This window comes from Pristiophorus japonicus, unplaced genomic scaffold, assembly GCF_044704955.1.
Source record: "Pristiophorus japonicus isolate sPriJap1 unplaced genomic scaffold, sPriJap1.hap1 HAP1_SCAFFOLD_94, whole genome shotgun sequence".
In the NCBI taxonomy this organism is placed as follows: Eukaryota; Metazoa; Chordata; class Chondrichthyes; family Pristiophoridae; genus Pristiophorus; species Pristiophorus japonicus.
The window spans coordinates 1635750-1655095 of record NW_027254868.1 but is presented as its reverse complement, the minus strand read 5'-3'; the positions used below and the strand labels follow the sequence as shown (position 1 = coordinate 1655095).

The window sequence follows — 19346 nt, the reverse complement described above, 5'->3', positions numbered from 1 at the left end:
ATTTACAGGACGGCATCATCACCACTTGATAACGAACCCTCTCATCCATAGCACTGATGTTATTTTTTCTGAAGCAACTTACTATGGATGCTGCGAATTGGAAATGCAACAGAAATTGCTGAACATATTCAGCAGGTCAAGCAGCATTACTGAAGTGAGAAACAGCGATAATGTTTCACGTCGATGATATTTCATCAAAACTGTCCGAAGTTGGAGGTGTAACAGGTTTTAAGCAGTTACTTAAGCAGGGAGAGGTGGAGGGGAGTGAAGAACAAAAAGGAAGGCCTGTGACATGGTGGAAAGCAGGAATGATTTCATGACAAAAGCGATAGGGCATGATAATGGGACACTGCAAGAAACAAATATGCGTTGAGAGAAAGGGTAAGAGGGAATAGCAGGATCATTACTACCAGCTACTGTCCGAGGAAATGGGAGCAGTGGTTAGAATCTGAAATTGTTGAATTCAACTTTGAGCCTGGTAGGCTGCAAAGTGCCGAATGGAAAGATGAGCTGCTGTTCCTCGATCTTATGTTGAGCTTCATTGGAACAGTGTAGGAGGACGAGACAGGCGACCGAAATTTTGGGGTTCTCGTTGCGGACTGAATGAGCTGCTCGGTAAAGCGCTCACCTAATATGTGCCTAGTCGCCCCAATGTCGAGGAGATTTCAGTCGATACAGTATATTATGTTGAAAGAAGTACAAGTACGTCGTTTAACTATACTGACCTGAACTGTGGGAAGGGAGGAGGAAATGGTCATGTGTTGCTTCTTCTGAACTTGCACGGGAAGGTGCTGTGGGAAGGAAAGAGTTGTTGGTGGTTATTGGATAGTGGACCAGGGCGTGCCGGATAGACTGGTTCCTTTGTACTGCTGAAAAGAGAGGGGAGGGTAAGATATATTTAATGGTGGGACCACGATGGATGTGTCAGCAATGGGGCAGGATGATCCATTGAATGTGGTGGTTAGTGGGGTAAATGTTAAGCACAAGTGGAACCCTATCGTGGTTCTGCGAGGGAGGAGAAGCGATGAGAGTAGAAGTGTGGGAAATGTGCCGGACATAGTCGAGTGTCATGTGCACCCGGGTTGAGTGTTTTGTCTTGCTGGAGAATCATTTGGCTACATATCGGTAGCACTGGTATTGACTTTGCCATCGTCAGGCCACATACAATGGAGATGGAGAAACTGGGAGAATGGAATAGAGTCCTTATAGAAAGCGAGTGGGAAAAAGTGTTATTAAGGTAGCTGTGGGAATCAGTGGGGTTATAGTAGATATTGGTCGGCCGACTCTCCCCAGCAATGCAGGTAGCCAAATCAGGAGGGGAAGGGAAGAGTCTGAGATGGGCCATGTGAAGGGCAGGGAAGGGTGGAAATTTAAAACAAAGTTGACTAAACGTCTTGTTCACTGCGAAAGCTGGAAATGGCACAGATAAAATCATCAATGTTCCAGAAAACGAGGTGATGGATGGGACCTGAGTAGGACTAGAACAAAGAAAGTTGCACTTATACCATTGAAATACAGGCATACCTAGGCCACATGCGGGTTACCATAGCAACAAATTTAATTTGGAGTAAGTGTGTGGAGTCAAAGGATAAGTTGTCCAATGCCAGTTTAAATCAAGTTCCGCCAGGCGGATGAATTGATAGTGGATGGAAATTGGTTGTGCGTCCTTCCAATGAAGAAGCAGGGGGGCCTCAAGCCATCCTGGTGGGGAATGGATGACGAGAGTAATTGGACGACCATAGTGATAGGGAGATTGAGAGCCAGGAAACTTAAAAGTAACTGATGTTACTTTTATTGTACAGCAGCTTTCCAATCACTGGCATTAACAATGGATTGCTATTTGGTGTGGAATGAATTTGCTGAATTGTCGAAAATTGCATTTTTTGCTTCAATCGTCAGGATGGCTGAGTGAATAATAAGTTTTGGACTGAACATCAAATGTGCGAATGTTGGCATGAGTTTGAGCTCCAGTACTAGCAGATGGTGTCTATTACGATAAGTTGTTAACATGTTATAATCATTGGAAGGGAAGGTGATGTATTTATATTTTACATTTCCAGGAAGCGCTCCTACATTTACAAGAGATGCTCAGCCGATTCATGGAAAATAAGAGCAGTGGTCGTTGAACCCTCGAGTCGTTCAGTGAGATAATTGTTTAAAATATCTTCACTTCATCCATCTGCTTTGACTCCAATTCAATTCCTACCAGTATCCAGCAAAAATCTATCAATCTCAGATTTAAATTAGCAATTTGGTTGATAAATAAACCGGAGTTGAGATGAGAAGATTATTGAATTATTCTCCAATTAGTTCAGGTTTGGAATGCATTACCTGAACAGTTGGTTGGCACAGATGCGATCAGAACTTTCTTAAGTATATAAGAACATAAGAATTAGGCGCAGGAGTATTAGGCCCCTCGAGCCTGCTCCGCCATTGAATAAGATCATGGATAATCTACTCAAGGACTCAGCTCCACTTTCCTGTCCAGTCCCCATATCCCTTTACTCCCTGATTATTCAAAAATGAGTCTATCTCCGATTATATATATTCATTGACCCAACCTCCACGGCTCTCTGGGGGAGAGAATACCATAGATTTAAAACGAACTGAGAAAATAAGTTTCTTCTCATCTCTGTTTTAAATCTGCATAAACGACTGAGAAGAAGGGACTGAGTGTAACGTAGCTACGTTTGCTGACGATGAAAAGGTGGAATGAAAAGCAATGTATGAGTATAATGTTGGAAAGTGTGAGGTCATGCAATTTGACAGAAAAAAAATGTGACAGAAAAGAGCAAGCTATTATTTAAATGGAGAAACATTTGAACTTGCTGCAGTACAGCAGGAACTATGGATACTTGTGTATGAAACACAAAAGGTTAGTATGCAGCTGCAGCAAATAATCAGGAAGGCCAATGGAATCATGGCGTTTATTACAAAGGAGATGGAGTATAACAGCAGGGATGTCTTGCTACAGCAATATCGGGTATTGTGAGGCCACACCTGAAATACTGTGTATAGTTTTCGTTTCCATATTTACGAAAGGATACTTGCTTTGGAGGCAATTCAGAGAAGGTTCACTAGATTCATTCGGAGAAGAGGAGGTTGATTTTTGATGAAAGATTGAGGAGGTTCAGCCATTACTCATTAGAATTCAGAAGAATGAGAGGTGATCTTATCGAAACGTATAAGTTTATGAGGGGGCTTGACAAAGTAGATGCAAAGAGGAGGTTTCCATTGATAGGGGAGACGAGAACGAGGGGGCAACATCTTAGAAAAAGATGCCGCCCAATTAAAACTGAGATGAGGAAGAATTTCCTCTTTTAGAGGGTTGTAAATCTGTGGAATTCGCTGCATCAGAGCGCTGTGGAAGCCGGGACATTGAATAAATTTAAGTCAGAGACAGCTTCTTAACCAATAATGGATTACGGGGTTATGGGGAGCGGGCAGGAAAGTGCACCTGAGTCCATTATCCAATCAGCAATTATCATATTAAATGGTGGTGCAGACTCGAGGGGCCGTATGGCTTATTCCTGCTCATTTTTCACATGTTCTTATGATCTTATAAATGTGCGGTCCCTTATTCTAAGTCTTTGTCCCCTAGTTTTAGTTTCCCGTATGAGTGCAAATATGCTCTCTGCATCCATTTTGTCGAGCGTCCTCATTATCATATACGTTTCGATAAGATTACCTCTCATTCTTCTGAACTCCAGTGTGGATAGTCCCAACCTACTTAACTTATCATCATAAGTCAACCCTCACCATCTCCGAAATCGACTTAGTGAACCCTCTCTGAACAGTCTCCAAGTATATCCTTCCTTAAATACGGAGACTAAAAATGTACGCAGTACTCCAGGTTTGGCCTCACTAATATGCGGCACAATTGTAGCTGGTCTAATCTGCCTTTATAAAGCATCTCCCTTGCAATAAACGCATATTCCATTTGCCTTCCTAATTAAGTGCTGCACCTGCACATTAATCTTTGTGTTTTTGCACAAGTACCCCCAGGTGTCCCTGTACTGCAGCACTTTGCAACTTTTCTCCATTTAAATTATAATTTGCTTTTCTATTCTTTCTGCCACAGTTGGTAACGTCACAGTTTCACACATTATATTGCAACTGCCAAACTGTTGCCCACTCACTTAGCCTGTCTATATCCCTTTGCAGATTTCTTGTGTCCTCTTCAGAATTTGATTTCCTACCCATCTTTGTAGCATCAGCAAACTTAGCTTTTTACACTCAGTCCTTTCATGAAAATCATTAATATAGATTGTAAATAGTTGTGGACCCAGCACCGATACCTCCGTCACCCCACTAGTCACTGTTTGCCAACTGGGGAATTACGCATTTATCCCGACGCTCTGTTTTCTGTTATTTAGCAAAGCCTCTATCCATGCTAATATTTTACTCCCAACCCCGTGAGCTTTTATCTTGTGCAGTAACCTCTTATATGGCACATTATCGAATGTCTTCTGGAAATCCAAATACACCACATCTACTGGTTTCCCCTTATCCATACGCTACATCCTCAAAAACTCCAGCAAATTTGTTAAACATGATTTCCGTTTCATAAAACCATGCTGATTCTGCTTGATTGAATCATGCTTTTCCAAATGTCCCGCTACTGCTTCCTTAATAATGGACTCCAGCATTTTCGCAACGGCAGATGTTAGGCTAACTGGTCTATAGTTTCCTGCTTTTTGCTTGACTCGTATTTAAGGGGCGTTACATTTGCGGTTTTCAAATCGACTGGGACCGCTCCAGAATCCAGAGAATTTTGAGAAATTATAACAAATGCATCCACTACCTCTGCAACCGCTTCTCTAAAAACCCTATGATGTAAGCCATGAGGTCCAGGGGACTTATCTGCCTTTAGGGCAATTATTTTACTCGTACTACTTCCTTCAAATAGTGATAGGATTAATTCATCCCTGCCTATACCCCCTTGATTATCCACTAATGGGTTGTTTTTAGTGTCATCTAATTTAAAGACCAATACAAAATATTTGTTCAACGTCTCTGCCATTTCCCTGTTCTCCAATATTAATTCCCCTGTGTCATCATCCAGCGGGCCAACATTCACATTAGCAACTCTTTTCCTTTTTATGTGTTTGTAGAAACTCTTACAAACTGTTTTTATATTTCGTGCTAGTTTAATTTCATAATCTATCTTCCCTCTTTGATAATGTTTTTAATCGTTCTCTGCTGGCTTAAAAACATTTCCAATGCACTGCTCTCGTCTCCCACAAGTCTTGGCCACATTGTATGCCTTTGACTTCAATATGATACCCTCCTTTATTTCCTTAGTTAGACGCCTTTAGGTTATCCCTTCTCTCACATGCATTTCCTTCTCATTGGGTAATTTTTTGTTCTGTGTTATAAAATATCTCCTGAAATATCTCATTACACAGTACTAGATCTAAGATAGCCTGCTCCCTGTAGAAATAAACTCTCCTGGATAAACTCCATGAACGCCTCCTCAAGTCTAGCCATGCCAATTAGGTTTCTCCAGTAAATATTAAGGTTAAAAGCCTCTATCATTATTGCCGTTCCTTTTTTCCAAGCCTCTATTATTTCTTGATTTATACTCCGTCCAACCGTGTAACCACTGTTAGGGGGCCTATAGACTATGCCCAGCCGCGACTTTTTCCAGTAATTGTTTCTTATCTCCACCCAAACTGATTCAACCTCTTGACCCTCTGAGCCAATATCGTTTCTCACTAATGCACTGATCCCATCTTTTATGAACAATGTTACCCCACCTACTTTCCCTTTTTGTCTGTCCTTCAGAAATGTCAAATACCCCTGAATAATTAGTTTCCAGTTCTGGTCACCTTGCAACCACGTCTCTGTATTACTATCAGATCGTACTCATTATTCCCTATTTGTTCCGTCAACTCATCTGGTTTGTTACGAATGCTACGTGCATTTAAACAAAAAGCTTTTTAAATTTGTTTTTTACACTTATTTCCTGCTTGTTTCCTCTGTTCTACAAACTAACTTTCTACCTTTTTGCTTTTTAATTCCAACTCTACTCCCCTCCATAGTGAATCTATTATAAGTTTCCCATCCCCCTGCCAAACTAGTTTAAACATTCCCCAACAGCACGAGCAATCTCTGCCTCACCCCGGCCCGCCGCCACTCGAGGTTATTGGTCCCGGCTCTATTGAGGGGCAACCCGTCCGGCTTGTACAGGTCCCAACTCCGCCAAAAGCAGTCCAAATGTCTCAGGAAACTAAATCCCTCCATCCTGCACCATCTCTACAGCCATGCATTCACGTGCTCTATCATCCTATTACTCTGCTCACTAGTTCGTGGCACCTGGAGTATTCCGGAGATTACTACCTTTCAGGTCCTGCTTTTTAACCTCTCTCGTAGCTCCCCAAACTCTGCCTGCAGGACTTAACCCCTGTTTCTACTTATGTCATTGGTAACAATATAGACAATGACCGCTGACTGATCACCCTGCTCCATCAGAATGTCCTGCAGCCGCGCGGTGACATCCTTGCCTCTCGGAAGGCAACATATTATTCTGGTGTCACGTCTCCGGCTGCACAAACGCCTGCCTGCTCCCCTAATTATTGAAACCCCTATCATTATAGCTCTTCCATTCTTCTCTCTCCTCCCCTGTGCAGCTGAACCACCTTCGGTGCCGTGGATTTGGATCTGGTTCCACGCTGTTGGCGAGCGAGATGGACTCGGGGGCTCGTGCACTACCTGCCTAGACCTCCTATTCTGTCTGCTGATCACCCACTCCCTCTCTACCTGCACGTTCTTAAGCAGCGGGGTGACCACCTCTCGAAGGGAATTGGGTAAATATTTGATGGCGAACAGTTGGCAGGGCTCTGGGGAAAGTGTCTCATGGGATGCGACAATCCTCTCTCTCAGTGAGCTTGTATTTTTACCTGTAAACCTCAGTTCACGGATTTAATTCCCGGCCGTGCCGGCAGGTATGTTCTCACATTTAGTATGCTGGTTCTCTTTTTCTCTCTCTATCATTTATTCTAATTATCTCTGACTCTAACTTCCTTTCCGTGTGTATATCTCGCTTTATGTCTATCTCAGTTGCAGTCAATTTCTGTAAGCTTTTCTCATTGGGGATATGTTTATCCGTCCAAATATGACTTTCTCTCTGTCACTCTCTCCATCGCTCCCCACTGCAGTTTACTCCATACCTTATGCGTTATCACTTTAAGCGCTGGTTCAGTCTGAGCTTGCTGATACTGGGTGGTTTACGTGCATTTTAACATATTCATTCAAAAATGTTCAGTGTTGACGGGAAGATTACATGTTCTGTGGGTTACAGCAAGGGGTTTTCTTTTCTAGTTACAGACGGTCAGTTCAATGCGTTATTGCCTAAGTGCTATGCTTTTGCGGTTCAGCTTTTCACCGTCCTCAGTTAAAAACAAGGCATATGTCCTCCCACGTTTGCAGAGTATGCAGACGTGTAGTTTGCTCTCCGCTGAAAACTAAATTTTGAGTCTGCAAGCGATTTGCCGAATTTCCAAGCACTGCACTGCAGCGTGCCCATGACCAGAATGGCCGAGATGTTAATACGTTGGAATTAAAATCCAACTGACGTGTCTCTGCTCCTTGTAAATATTCAAACAACTGATTTGACAATGAGACTTAATGCTTGTTTGTTATGAAAGCTTGGAAGCGGTCCATAATCACTGCAAATAATATATATTAATTCACCCTTCAAGACAACGTTTCTTTATTTATAATAGGTGTTCAGCCAAGTGACTGAACATAGGAACAGGATTAGGCCATTCCGCCCCTTGTGCCTATTCGTCATTCTGTTAATTCTGGGCTGAGCTCTATCGTAACTCCATCCATCTACATTGGCTCCACATCATTTCAATCAGTGTCTCGCAAAAACTATCAACCTAACATTAACATTTTTAATTAAGCTAGTATATTCTGCCTTTTGTAGAAGATATATCCATCGCCCATTGCGTGAAGAAGATTTTCCTAACTTCTCTGTTGAATGTCTTGCCTCTGATTTTAACATTATGTCCCCTTGTGAAAACTCCCCCACGAACGGTGAAAAAAGCTTTATCTCTGTCGACCTTATCAATTCGTTTCAAAAGCTTAAAAACCTCAATCAAATCGACACTTAACCTTCTATATTCCAGGAAGTACAGGCCTAGTTTATGTAATCTCTCCTCATAATTTAACCAGTGGCATCCTGGTAACATTCTGGTGAGTATGAACTGAACGCATTCCAATCCAGCCTATAATTTCTAAGGGGCCGTGCCCATAAGGGAACTATATATAATGGATAGAAACGGCTTATTGCCCTTAGCAGACTGCTCAACAAGCAGCGGGCATACATTTATAGTAATTGGAGAAGGTTTACAGGAGATGTGATGGAAATTTCCACACGCAGATAGTTGTGGTTGTCTAAAACGCACTACCTGAAAGAGTGGTAGTGGCAGAAATCTTTAGCACATTTAAAACGTATTTGGATGTGAACTTGAAGAGCCGTAACGTGCAGGGTTATGGACCACGAGCTGGAAAGTGGGATTAGGCTGGATAACCGTGGCACAGACAGGATGGGCCGAAATTGCCTCCTTCCGTGCTGTAAACTTGTATGAATCTATTATACTCTATAACTTAGAGTACTCCAGATATAGTCTAACTACATATCTGTACAGTTGAAGAAAAACTTCCTTTGATTTATAGTCCAACCGCTAGTTATAAAGCCTACAATGCCATTAGCTGTTTTGAATAGATTTCTAACTTGCTACTGCATTTTATCGGGATATGCACTTGGACTGAAAACCACTTTGGAACTCCATCCCTCCGATCTGTGCTCCATTTAATTAGTACTCGGATTTATATTTGTGATCTAAATTGGATGACCACACAATTACCTGTTTGGAATCTATCTGCCATTGAATTGTCCGTTCATTTAATCTATCAATACATCTTTATAAGTATACGCTAACATCTGCACTAATTACTATATCACCAATATTTGCATCATCGGCAAACTAGGATATCTGGCTGCCTGTTGTGCCTTCTTAATCCTTAAGAAATTTCGAATGAAACAATTGTTTTAACACTGACACTTTAAAACGTGCCATACTGGTTGGGTCTGTCGGAAGAGGCAGGTAGGAGTAAGATTTCAGGTCGAAGACCCATCTGATCCGACAAATATACGTCATGCAACTGTGCACTGTTTTCAAACTGTAACAGCACGAGCTTGCATTCCTGTAGCATCTTTCACGAACATAGATTGACCCAATTGCCCGCCATTGCTCAGTTTGAGTTCCGACAGGACCCCCAGCCTCCAGACATCATTTCAGCCTTGGTCCAAATATGGCCAAAAGTGACTAATTCTAAAATGAGGCGAGAGTGATTGTCCTTGACATCAAAGCAGCATTTGACCGAATGATTCATCAAGGAGGCTTCGAACGTTGAAGTCATTGCGGGGTTAATCTCCACAGCTGGAGACATACCTAGCCTAAAAGAAGATGGTTGTGGTTTTTCAACGCCAATCATCTCAGCCCAGGATATCGCTGCAGAAGTTCATCATCACCTGCCCACCATCATAAGGTCAGAAGTGGGCATGATCGCTGAACATTGATGTTTCCAACTCGAGTATCAACTCCACAGATAATGAAACAGGAAATATATCGCCTTTCCATTATTGTGGCTGGGTGAAAATCTTGGAACTCCTTCTACAACAGCACATTGGTAGTACCATCACCTCAGTGACTGAATCATAGAATCATAGAAATTTACAGCACAGAAGGAGACCATTTAGCCCATCGTGTCCTTGCTGGTGGACAAAGCACTATCCTGCCAAATCAAATTCTAGCTCTTGGAATGTAGCCATCAAGTGCATATCTAAGTACTGCAGTGGTTCACGAAATTTGTTCATCACTTTCTTCTCAAACGCAATTAGCGATGGCAATAAATGTCAGCGTTGCTAGCTACGCCCACATCCACTGAATTAATATTTTATTAAAACGTGCTTTACAGAAAATAAGTACTTGTTGAAGTGTAGTCACTGGGTGTACTGTAGCGCAATACGGCAGCCAATTACCACACAGCAAGATCCCATCGATGGTGGGATACAGATAAGTACAGGACACAAAGGAGCATTCCCCACCTCTTAGAATCATGGCATTGTAGAAGTTTGCCGCAGAGAAGGAGGGCATTCGGCCCAACCTGTGTCCGCCAACCGAAAGAGCTATCCAGCCTAATCCCACTTCCCAGCTCTTGGTCTGTAGCGTTGCAGATTAGGGCAATTCAATCCCGATACAAGTACTGCTTAAATGTGATGAGGGATTGTATCTCCACCAACTTTTCAGTCAGTGAGTTCCAGACCCAAATTCATTCTGGGTGAAAAAATTTCTCAACGACTCTCGTGTAATCGTTTTATTAATTACCTTAACTCTATGCCCCCTGGTTATTGACCTCTCTGCTCAGGGGTACAGGTGTTTCTTAAGCAAACTATCTGGGCCCCGCATAATGTTAAACACCTCAATTATGTCACCCATTATCCTCATCTCTTCCGACGTAAACTACTCCAATCTTTCCCCATAACCAAATCTATCCAGTCCTGGGAACATCCAGAACACAACAGAGGAAACAGATGTAAGTGGAGGAGAATTGTTTCTTTTGAAGTTGTGAGTGTTGTGATCTGTAAAGCACTGCCTGATAGGGTGGTGAATCATAGAGTCATCGATTCATAGAATTGTTACAGCACGGAAGAAGATAATTCGGCCCGTCGAGCCCGTGCTGACTCTCAGCCAGTCTCACCACCCTGTTATTTCCCTGTAGCACTGCAGATTCAATTGTAACCCTCAAAATAGAATTGGATAAATGCTTGAAGAGGCACATTTTGCAGGGCGTTGTGGAAAGATCTGGGAGTAATTGGATAGCTCGTTCAAGAGTACGATGGACCAAGCACTCTCCATCGGTAATGTATGATTTTATGAAATGTTATATGATAGTTTCATATAAATTACGCTGGTCATTTGCCCGTTCCACGATACCACTTTATTTTTTTGGATATGTGTCAGTGCTTCGACAACAGAATTTAAATTAATTGGGATTCGGTAGCAAAGTGACGCGAGTCATGTAACTTACCAGGGCGCGGTGGCCAAGTGGTAAGGCGTCGGTCACGTAAACCGACGGTGATGGGTTCGACACCCATCTGTGCCTATTGAGATTTTATCACCTTAAATGTGATATTTTAAAGGGTTTTCCTTTTTAACTATCAAAACAATTCATAATTTTGAAGTTAGGTCATAAACCGCCTCTTAACGTTTTCTATTCTAAGGAGAATAATCCCAGCTTCTCCAGTCTCTTCGTATAAGTGAGGTTCCCAACTCTGGCAGTATTCTAGTAAATCTATTCTGCACCCTCTCCAAGGGCTTGACTTCTTCCCTCAAGCGTGTTGCCCAGAACTGAACATAGAAACATAGAACATCGAACGCAACATTCCAGCAAAGACCACATCGGTGTTTTATAATTGTTGGCATAACTTCCTTGTTTTTATACTCTATTCGTCTATTAACAATGAAAAAGTCTTCATATCTTCCAGATGCTGCCCCCTCTTTAAAATTGTACGATTTAGAGCTGGTTAATACAAAACAGGGAGGGCAATCTCACCGAGTTCGGAATCATTGATCTCCAGAGGCAGATGATTAATGGGGTATTTAAATATTCATATATAAATCTGGCCACGTTAACATAGTATTTTAAATTCATATTGCCTATCGTCATCCTAGCAAAATGTATCACTTCACAAATTTTCTGCGTTAACTTACATCTGCTATGTGTCTGTTCATTTCACCAGTCGGTTATTTTCATACTCCCTCTTTGTAGTACTTACTATCTGCTTTGTGCCCCTTTGATTTTCTTTGTAGCTTTCCATTCACCAGGAACTGTGCTATTTTTTGCATTTGTGTACGCTTTTACTTTTAGTTTAATGAGGTCCCTTACCTCTTTAGTCGTCCATGCCTGTTTTTTTGGGGCCCCCAGGGGTATACACTGATTCTGTATAATTTTTAATTATATTAACACCTCCTGTCCTTTTTCACATTAACGATTTCCCAGTTTATTGTGGACAGTCTCTGTCTCAGCTCCTTGAAGTCGGTCTTACCGAATTCTGGAATGGTAGTCCTTGTTTCGCGTTTCTCCCTGTTAAAATTTACTTTGAAGTCGATCATGTTTTGATCGCTATTTCACTTACCCTTAGGCTGTTGAATACATCAAACTCGTTACTCATTACTAAATGTAAATGGGAATGCCCCTTATTCGTTCTTGCGGCAGTTGGGGGGAGGCGGGTGCAGCGACGGAGCGGCCTACAAAAGGCCCAGCAGGAGCTCGAGTACCAGCGGCAGTTGAGGAGAGGCGGGAGCAGCGTCGGAGCGGCCTATAAAAGCGTACTGGTGCAGCTACAGCGGGAGAGAAAGCAAAATAGAAGTATAAAGGAATCAAAAGGTGACGTCACAAGCAATGGAGTAAGTGATTGGCTGGTGATTGGTGAGTAGCTTTTCTTTTTCTTTTTTATATCAGTAAGTGAACTGTAACATTGTTATTACTAAATTAAGGGTATCTAAGGGTTAAGGCATGGCAGGAGAGATCGGCCACGTGATATGCTCCTCCTGTACCATGTGGGAACTCAGGGACACTTCCGGTGTTCCTGACGACGACGTGTCGGGTAGTGTATCCGCCTCGAGCTCCTGACGGTCCACGTTGCGGAATTGGAGCTGAGGGTGGATTCACTCTGGAGCTTCCACGGTGCTGAGAATGACGTGAGTATCACGTGTAGTGAGTTGGTCTTACCGCAGGAGAAGGGTCCACAGCCAGATAGGGAATGGAAGACCAGCAGGAAGATCAGTGCAAGGAAGGTGGTGCAGGGGTCCCCTGTGGTCATTCCCCTGCAAAACAGATACACCGCTTTGAGTGCTGTTGGGGGGGATGACTCATCAGGGGAGGGCAGCAGCAGCCAAGTTCATGGCACCGTGGCTGGCTCCGCTGCAGAGCAGGACAAGAAAAAGAGTGGGAGCGCGATAGTGATAGGGGATTCAATGGAGAGGGGAATAGATAGGCGTTTCTGCGGCCGCAACCGAGACTCCAGGATGGTATGTTACCTCCCTGGTGCAAGGGTCAAGGATGTCTCGGAGCAGGTACAGGACATTCTGAAATGGGAGGGAGAACAACCAGTTGTCGTGGTGCATATTGGTACCAACGACATAGGTAAAAAAAAGGGTGGAGGTCCTTCGAAACGAATTTAAGGAGCTAGGAGCTAAATTAAAAAGTATGACCTCAAAAGTAGTAATCTCGGGATTGCTACCAGTGCCATGTGCTAGTCAGAGTAGGAATCACAGGATTGTGCAGATGAATACGTGACTTGAGCAGTGGTGCAGCAGGGAGGGATTCAAATTCCTAAGGTATTGAAACCGATTCTGGGGGAGGTGGGACCAGTACAAACCGGACGGACGGCATCTGGGCAGGACCAGAACCAATATCCTTGGAGGAGTGTTTGCTAGTGCTGTTGGGGAGGAGTTAAACTAATATGGCAGGGGGATGGGAAACCACGCAGGAAGACAGAGGGAGACAAAAGGGAGGCAGAGGCAGGAGACGGAGGGGAGATGGTGAGGGGGGAGGGCGGAGTGGCCCGGGGCGGGTAAAAGGAAGGGCAGAATTCTAAAAGGACAAAGGGTGTTAAAAAAACAAGCCTGAAGGCTTTGTGTCTTAATGCAAGGAGTATCCGCAATAAGCTGGATGAATTAACTGTGCAAATAGATGTTAACAAATATGATGTGATTGGGATTATGGAGACGTGGCTCCAGGATGATCAGGGCTGGGAACTCAACATCCAAGGGTATTCAAAATTCAGGAAGGGTACAATAAAAGGAAAAGGAGCTGGGGTAGCATTGCTGGTTAAAGAGGAGATTAATGCAATAGTTAGGACAGACATTAGCTTGGATGATGTGGAATCTATATGGGTAGAGCTGCAGAATACTAAAGGGCAAAAAACGTTAGTGGGTGTTGTGTACAGACCTCCAAACAGTAGTAGTGATGTTGGGAGGGCATGAAACAGGAAATTAGGGGTGCATGCAATAAAGGTGCAGCAGTTTAATGGGTGACTTTAATATGCATATAGATTGGGCTAGCCAAACTGGAAGCAACACGGTGGAGGAGGATTTCCTGATGTGCATAAGAAATGGTTTTCTAGACCTATATGTCGAGGAACCAACTAGGTGGGTGGCCATCTTAGACTGGGTATTGTGTAATGAGAGAGGACTAATTAGCAATCTCGTTGTGCGAGGCCGCTTGGGGAAGAGTGACCATAATATGGTGGAATTCAGCATTAGGATGGAGAATGATAAGTTAATTCAGAGACCATGGTCCAAAACTTAAAGAAGGGTAACTTTGAAGGTATGAGGCGTGAATTGGCTAGGATAGATTGCTGAATGACACTTAAGGGGTTGAATGTGGATGGGCAATTGCAGACATTTAGAGACCGCATGGATGAATTACAACAATTGTACATTCCTGTCTGGCGTAAAAATAATAAAGGGAAGGTGGCTCAACCTTGGCTATCTTGGGAAATCAGGGATAGTATTAAAGCCAAGGAAGTGGCATACAAATTGGCCAGAAATAGCAGCGAACCTGGGGACTGGTGAAATTTAGAACTCAGCAGAGGAGGACAAAGTGTTTGATTAGGGCAGGGAAAATGGAGTACGAGAAGAAGCTTGCAGGGAACATTAAGCCGGATTGCAAACGTTTCTTTCGGTATGTAAAGAGAAAAAGGTTAGTAAAGACAAACGTAGGTCCCCTGCAGTCAGAATCAGGGGAAGTCATAACGGGGAACAAAGAACTGGCAGACCAATTGAACAAGTACTTTGGTTCAGTATTCACTAAGGAGGAGACAAACAACCTTCTGGATAAAAAAGGGGTCAGAGGGTCTAGTAGGGAGGAGGAACTGAGGGAAATATTTATTCGTTGGGAAATTGTGTTGGGGACATTGATGTGATTGAAGGCCGATGAATCCCCAGGGCCTGATGGACTGCATCCCAGAGAATTAAGGAGATGGCCTTGGAAATAGCGAATGCATTGACAGTCACTTTCCAACATTTAATTGACTCTGGATCAGTTCCTACCGAGTGGAGGGTAGCCAATGTAACCCCACTTTTTAAATAAGGAGGGAGAGAGAAAACAGGGAATTATAGACCTGTCAGCCTGACCTCAGTAGTGGGTAAAATGATGGAATCAATTTTTAAGGATGTCATAGCAGCGCAGTTGGAAAATGGTGACATGATAGGTCCAAGTCAGCATGGATTTGTGAAGGGGAAGTCATGCTTGGCAAATCTTCTGGAATTTTTTGAGGATGTTTCCAGTAAAGTGGACAAAGTAGAACCAGTTGATGTGGTATATTTGGACTTTCAGAAGGCTTTCGATAAGGTCCCACACAAGAGATTAATGTGCAAAGTTAAAGCACATGGGATTGGGGGTAGTGTGCTGACGTGGATTGAGAACTGGTTGTCAGACAGGAAGCAAAGAGTAGGAGTAAATGGGTACTTTTCAGAATAACAGGCAGTGACTAGTGTGGTACCGCAAGGTTCTGTGCTAGAGCCCCAGCTGTTTACATTGTACATTAATGATTTAGACGAGGGGATTCAATGTAGCATCTCTAAATTTGCGGATGACACTAAGTTGGGTGGCAGTGTGAGCTGCGAGCAGGATGCTATGAGGCTGCAGAATGACTTGGATAGGTTAGATGAGTGGGCAAATGCATGGCAGATGAAGTACAATGTGGATAAATGTGAGGTTATCCACTTTGGTGGTAAAAACAGAGAGACTGACTATTATCTGAATGGTGACAGATCAGGAAAAGGGAAGGTGCAACGAGACCTGTGTGTCACGGTACTTCAGTCATTGAAGGTTGGCATGCAGGTACAGCAGGCGGTTAAGAAAGCAAATGGCATGTTGGCCTTCATAGCGAGGAGATTTGAGTACAGTGGCAGGGATGTGTTGCTACAGTTGTACAGGACCTTGGTGAGAACACACCTGGAGTACTGTGTACAATTTTGGTCTCCTAACTTGAGGAAGGACATTCTTGCTATTGAGTGAGTGCACCGAAGATTCATCAGACTGATTCCCGGGATGGTGGGACTGACCAATCAAGAAAGACTGGATCAACTGGGCTTGTATTCACTGGAGTTCAGAAAATTGAGAGGTGACCTCATAGAAAAGTTTAAAATTCTGACGGGTTTAGACAGGTTAGATGCAGGAAGAATGTTCCCAATGTTGGGGAAGTCCAGAACCAGGGGTCACAGTCTAAGGATAAGGGGTAAGCCATTTCGGAACGAGATGACGAGAGACTTCTTCACCCAGAGAGTGGTGAACCTGTGGAATTCTCTGCCACAGAAAGTGGTTGGGGCCAATTCACTAAATATATTCAAAAGGGAGTTAGATGAAGTCCTTACTACTCCGGGGATCAAGGGGTATGGCGACAAAGCAGGAAGGGGGTACTGAAGTTTCATGTTCAGCCATGGACTCATTGAATGGCGGTGCAGGTTAGAAGGGCTGAATGGCCTGCTCCTGCGCCTGTTTTCTATGTTTCTATGTTTCTATGTTCTGGAACAGATTGTTCTCGAACTAGTCCGGACACGCTCAGGAAGTTCACAATCTTTCTGACAGGTGCTAGTCAGATTATCCCAATACATATAAAAATTTAATCCCCTTTTAAAACCATACTGTCTTGACTACCCACAGACTGACACTGAGATGACCGCAAGAAGAGACACAGACAGCACCGGAGAACATGGAGAATAGACAAGAGAGATGGATAAATACATAACGGCCCCAGAGTCTGAAAAGCACAATCGTCATTTGTAAAAACATCGGCTGCTTTCGGTGAGTCTCAAACTCACAACCTCGGCATTTCCCAGGCTTGACATTGTCATTTTAGTACCGCACGCTAACGGATTGCGCCTTTTCAGCTGCAAGTCTTGTAGTCTCCGTGCTTCTATCATACAGCTGCCTGTTGCACCTGTCTTACGAGCAAGAAGACAAAGAATAATTGAATCAATCAGCACAGAAGGAAGCTATTCATCCCATCGTGTCTGTGCCGGCTCTCTGCAAGAAGCCTTCAGTTATTGAGACGCCATAGATGTGTTTTATTTTTGTGTGTAATGTTTTGTTATTTCTAATGAATTTGGATGTCCGTGCGGGAAATTTATAATATATTTGTGCATCTATCTGTGACATGTAAATACAATTGTGTGAAACCTTGATAATCAAATTATTTGTGTTCATCTCTCCGTTATTATAAATGTATTTATTTTTATCTCTGTTTTCTTTCTGAATTTCTCTCTAAGTAGCTCTGTGCTGCAATTGTATTTACGTTTATTTGCGAGGTGTCGACAGGAACATAGATACAATCATAGACACAGAATATACATTTATAACACACAGATGTGCTCCACAATTCAATTATAAATAACGTTGTTGCATTCAAATACATAAACATTTAAACAGATATACAAAATATATTTATATCCCACAGAACAAATTGCAACTTAACACAGAGACATTAAAATATATTTAGAACTATCGCTGATCAAAGAACATTTTGCTCTCTGCGGTCCTCAGCAAATTCTGCTATGCCTGTTTTGCCTGTGCTTGTGCTCGGTGTCAGGGAAGGTTTGTTCGGGCCGTGGTATATCGTTTCCCATGGCTGGGCTGCAATGCCCTGTCTGAGGCCACGTTCACTCCGATATTTGCGATATAATAATCATCTGGACTTGGGTATACAGTGCAAAATTACAACATCGACAGCTGTTTCATCCTGATACACAAATCCACTGCCAAATTGGTTCAACCCCTCACCCGACCCACGAGGTAATCTTCCCGCGAGTACTTTGGTCCAAGCTCTGTTGATGTCCAACCCGACCTACTATAACAGGTCCGTCCTGCGCCAGAACTGGTCCCAATGTCCCAGGTTTCTGTAGCCCAACCTCGTGCACCGTTTATTCTAAACTCAATATCGCGGGGAACTGGGAATAATCCATGGAATGCCTTTGTGGTCCTGCTCATTAATTTCCTCAATTACACCTGAAACTCCGACTGAAGGAACTCATCCCTTTATCTCCTTATGTCATTGTTTAGCACATAGATCACGGCTTATGCTGATCCCCTTCACCCCTCAAAATATTCCTCGCCAGTCAGTGATGTTCTGTATCTGTCAGCACGGAGGATACACACCACGCACGTCTCACGTTTGCCGTTGAATAAACGCCCTGTCTTTCGAATCCCCAATTACGTCAAATTACATAACTTTTTAGTTTCAAAAGCAAAGAACTGCGAAGTCTGTAAATCTGAAATGACATCAGAAAATGTTGGATATACTCAGCCAGCAACTCTGGACAGATTTCTGATGATGAAGTTGTGGCATGAAGATTGGTTTGAAGACCCCCAGTTTGCGGGTCTTCAAACCAATCTGGATGCCACACATCAATCTGGGAGCTAACTTGATGTTGTTGTTCTTGTAAAGTCGCAACAGCAGAGGGCTGCAATAAAATATCCAAGTCTTTAAGATAAATCATATGTTTCACAGTTAAGAAAACGAGCCAGTTCCAAAAGACATTCAATCTTCAAAACTGTTAACTTACGCCGTTTAATTTCCGCCATGTGTGCCAGGGCAAAACATAGGTTTTGGCTGTTTCTATTAAAATTGCAGTTCAATGCTGTTGCGACTAGTTAACTTTCAACATTCTCCCTTTGAAGATTCTCACAGAGGCCGTCTGACTGGCTCACGAGTTCTCGGCCTCAACATTTACTCAAACCTGTGACCGCCACCTAGTGGTTAGGGTGCAGTGCTCTATCCTCGTTGGCACAGGTTCGATGCCCGTTCCGGGATTTATTAAATTAAAATGAAGCTTATTAAATTAATTTCATAACTCTCTGTGAAAGAATAATAATTATTGAAATCGCCATTGACAACTTGTCAGCACACACCCGTTGAGGTCCCTCAAGTGCGCATGCGCCAAAAATCGCCACTGGAACAGTCAAACAGGCTTTTGACAGATCCAACCCGAGAGAAGGGTCTTTGTGGCCGCAGATTTGTTCTATTTTACCAACTCTTGCCTGGAAGATCTCCTTCAAAACCTTACATCTGGTAAAGGTGAAAGAGGGATAGACAGGCAGGGGGAGACAATTATGTGCATGTCACAGAAAGAGAGAGACAGACAGGGGTTTGTGATGGAGAGTAGACAGTCCGGAGAGACAAAAATGAGACAGACATATTTTGAAAAAGAGAGAGCGACAGACTAGGGGGATGGGAGAAAGAGTGAGTTAATTATGGTGGAGGATAT

At 43.1% G+C, this 19346-nt stretch overlaps 1 non-coding gene across 1 annotated transcript; it reads left to right on the top strand.

The window, feature by feature from the left end:
* Positions 1–11106: 11106 nt before the first annotated feature.
* On the top strand, positions 11107–11178 carry trnat-cgu (transfer RNA threonine (anticodon CGU)). The gene has a single exon. It is a non-coding gene; the product is annotated as a tRNA-Thr (tRNA).
* Positions 11179–19346: the final 8168 nt, after the last annotated feature.